The sequence below is a fragment of the Pteropus vampyrus genome, unplaced genomic scaffold, assembly GCF_000151845.1.
Source record: "Pteropus vampyrus isolate Shadow unplaced genomic scaffold, Pvam_2.0 Scaffold172, whole genome shotgun sequence".
Taxonomy (NCBI): domain Eukaryota; kingdom Metazoa; phylum Chordata; class Mammalia; order Chiroptera; family Pteropodidae; genus Pteropus; species Pteropus vampyrus.
Window position 1 is genome coordinate 929,358 of NW_011888953.1, and position 3,825 is coordinate 933,182.

The following is a 3,825-nucleotide window of genomic DNA, read 5'->3' on the forward strand; positions in this document are numbered from 1 at the left end:
TGGACTCAACGTTTTTGAATGACATACATGATAATTGAATAAAGTGAAATAAGAACTTGTTCTATATAGCAGTTTTCAGTCATTATGGAACGTGTTCAGCCAATTTTCTTATAATTTCTACATTTATATGCTTAATAATGATTTATCATAATAAAGACTTTGAAGAAATACCATATTGGACTATGTCTGCAGGAAAAACATAACTATGTAATCTTTAATACTTCTTTGGTTAAGTTGTATATTCTGTTTATTCATAAGCTGGTAATTCAAATGTGATCTCTGTAGTGACTTATTAACCAAAATATAGTAATAATTCTCAACCCAACAATTATATTGAGGAATGCATTATGATATTTTTATCATCTGTAAAGGAATATGGGAAATTCTAATAAAATAAAACAAAAGTATACGTGATAGCCAAAAGGCAAAAAATGAGGATGTATGTTAGAAACCAATAGAACAGATTTAAAATGCCATTTACAAAAGATATAAGAGCTGGCTTTAATTTCAGAAACGTGTCAGCATGGCTAGCGTCAAGAAAAGACTGAGACTACAGCAATAAGAGTGTACCAAGATCTCTCTTCTGTATGCCTAACAATAGAAGTGGTACAAGGAAGGGCTAGAACATTGCCTGGGACAGACAGTGTGAAATTAACGGAGGATGAAACGGAATAAGCACTCCCTAATTTAGACAGAGGAGGCATCGTTTAAAAATGCAGACTCTGGTTTCGAATACCTAGGTTTGAAGCCTGGCTTTGCCGTTTGTGAGCTCTGTAACTTATAGGAAATTACTTAAATTTTTCTGTGAGGATGAATAATCTTTAGAAGAAAAGTGAGAAGATAGTAAGAAAAAATGTTTTCTAATGTGTTCACGTTTTTGTGCCAAGGCAGTATATATCTCTAGGTACTAAGGGAAAAAGAAACTCGAAAAACATTACAGAACCAAACTGTTATTTCTAGAGGTTGTGAAAACTGAGGTGTAAAGATGTGTAAATGTCAAAATTTCCACAAGAGGAAAAATGGATCTCAGCAACTTTATATAGTAATACATAAATGATTTGTGAGTAATTAAAAAAGGAAGTGATGGTAATCCACATCCTGGGTAAGGAATCCCCTTAAATTGTGAAAAGTGAACTATGTGGAAGATACAAGACCCCAGTTGCAGTCCTGGATCTGCAACCAAGTCTTGGGCAAGTTACATAACTCTGCCAGGTCTCTGGTGTTACATCTGTAAAACTGTGTGGCAGTTGATGCTGTGGACGAACTTGGTTCAAGCCATGGCTCTGTTACTCCCCAGCTGGTTAGAGGAGTTTCCTCAGCTCTAAAATGGAGACAAGGACAGTATCAACCTCACAACATTTGTGGTGAGGGTTACATAGGACAATTTTTTGTATTATACCTGTCATAGAGTAAGCGATCAATAAATACAGCTTTTAAAAATTATGCCATCATGTCTAGTAAACCTAATTTATTTTGTTAATGGAGTCCCTGGCAAAGCTTACCTGTTTTTCTGCCTCTTTAAGCTTCTTTTTGCCTTGCCTCCCATCAGTTAAAGCTTCTTGAATTTTCTCTCTTCCTTTTTTAGGCTCAGCACTGCCTTATGCTACAGGAACAGTCCAACCATAAACACAGGAATATGAAGAGGGCTATTTCAACAGTTACCTTGCTGTATCTAGCACTTGGCTTCTCTGATGCAGCTGGAAACAGAAAGATGGGCTGTTGTGGGAGGGGCAGATGTGAATAGCCCAGGAAGGGGAATAGATCTTCTCATTGATGGAGAAGATGTTAGCCAGATATATACAGTGATTGGGAAAGTATCTGTATCCAGACAGGGCAGTGACCAGCAGAGGGAACAGGGTCCATTATATGGACAGAGATTATAGGAAATCTACAAGCAGATTCCTCAGAAACACAGAGAACCTTCAGCCAGATGGAACTTCCTCGTATGAAGTTTGCTTGTGCAAGTATGAGCTTTGGACGCCACTTTAGATGACTAGACTATTTTCTCTAAGATTAAGTTCTTCAACTCCAGATTATACCCATATCCTAAGATGAGAAGAGTTCTGTGTGGTTCCTTCTGCCCAGGCCCAGAATGCCTTGTGCCTGACTGAATGCTCTTTTGCTGTGATTTATGAGCAAACTCCCAGTCCCAGTTGTCACAAAGCTGATTGACATAGTAGGTGACGAAGCCTAAATTTTAAAATGACATATAAACTCAAAGATTAATGGGAGCTATTCTGATGAGCTTTAACAAGAGTTGGGCTGAAAAAAAATTGAAATATAAAATATCAAAGAGCATAGTGACAGAAACCTGACTTACCTGTAGTTTGTAAGAAAAAGACCTAAGGCACATAGACAACTGGGAGCTGACTATAAGGCAGTAGTGTAACATTGCAGAGTAGTACTCTTAGGCTGCATCACCAGGCAGTTAGTAGAGAAAGGGGTGTGATAGCTTGGCTGACCCTGTACCGGGCTGAGCCATCTGCGACATGGTGCTCAGTTCTAGGCTGAGACTTTGGAAAGCTGCAATGTTTTGCAGGGAGCAAAGGACTCAGGATTGTAGTAGGGCTTTACCAGCCATTAATTGACTCTGAAGTTTCTGCAAGCCAGATCACAGGGGAATAATGCCACCTCTCTTAAATATATGAAGGGATCTATGGCCATGCCACCCTGAACAAGCCCGATCCCCTCTGATCTCGGAAGCTAAGCAAGGTTGGGCCTGGTTAGTACTTGGATGGGAGACCACCTAGGAAGACCAGGTGCTGTAGGCGTAAAAAATAAAAAATAAGGAATTGGAAGCTGACAAGGTCCTTGCAACCTGTGAGGTCAACCAAGGGTTGCCTTGCCTAAAAAAAAATAAAAAATAAGAAATAAAAATAAAAATAAAATATATGAAGGGAAATGGTCTCTGGAGTTCTAAATTAAAGCAACCAAAAAATAAGATTTAAAGGGACGAAGGTTTTGACAAACTGAAAGAAAGGGAAGAACCTTTTATCAGCATGATTTTTAAGTAGCGAATTCACTTTCTCTAGTAGAAGTGCTTAGAAAAGTTGGATTATCATCTTCCAAGCATCTGCATGGACACAGCATTTGAGCCAGGTGATGTCAAAGGCCTTTACTGGTTCTAAGATACTATATGATTTTTAATATGTTAGTTTCTTTAAACATCAGTTTTTTATATGTAAATGGAGGTAGGAATGGTACTGGTCTCTATATGATTGTTGTGTGAATTAAGTAGAATAATCTGTGAAACATTTAACATAGTGCCTGACCTCTCATAAATTTTCTATGAATAAGTTATAAAATTACTTAATGAATTCTTGACACCCTGAATAAATCGAATCTCACCCATCACAATTTCTATCTTACCTGTCTTCCATCTAGAGTGTGTTTTTAGTCTTTTACCTTCATTTTTTAAATAAGATTTTACTTATTGTTTAATTGCCTAGGAGGATTTAGCAATCTCTTCCAGCAGGCAGGATGTGGACTGAAAATTGAATACAGCAAGAACAAAGCCCATTTTAAATTAGGACCTAAATATTATTACCAAGGATATTAGATTAAGAACAATATTTTGCCATATCAGTCGATGGAACTTATTTTTCTCTTGTGTCAATGTAATTATTGAGACTGACCTCCTGTGATAGATGATGTGCAGACTCCTGGCTTTGATCATTCCATTATCCGGACTGGGATCCCCTGGGGCTTTCCTGAAGTCAAGATGCCAGAATGACCTTGAGGGCATGACTTCGAGCAAAGTTCTTGGAGGAGAAAGCAACAACCCTAAATTGAAATTTTTTGAAGAATTTTTTCTCCCTCAGGCCC

At 37.8% G+C, this 3,825-nt stretch overlaps 1 protein-coding gene and 1 non-coding gene across 2 annotated transcripts in view; both read left to right on the plus strand.

Moving 5' to 3' along the window:
* PLCXD3 (phosphatidylinositol specific phospholipase C X domain containing 3) overlaps nucleotides 1-3,825 on the plus strand; it is a 143,208-nt gene that overhangs the window by 14,377 nt on the left and 125,006 nt on the right. The window lies entirely within an intron of this gene.
* On the plus strand, nucleotides 2,653-2,771 carry LOC111746042. The gene has a single exon (XR_002782889.1). It is a non-coding gene; the product is annotated as a 5S ribosomal RNA (ribosomal RNA).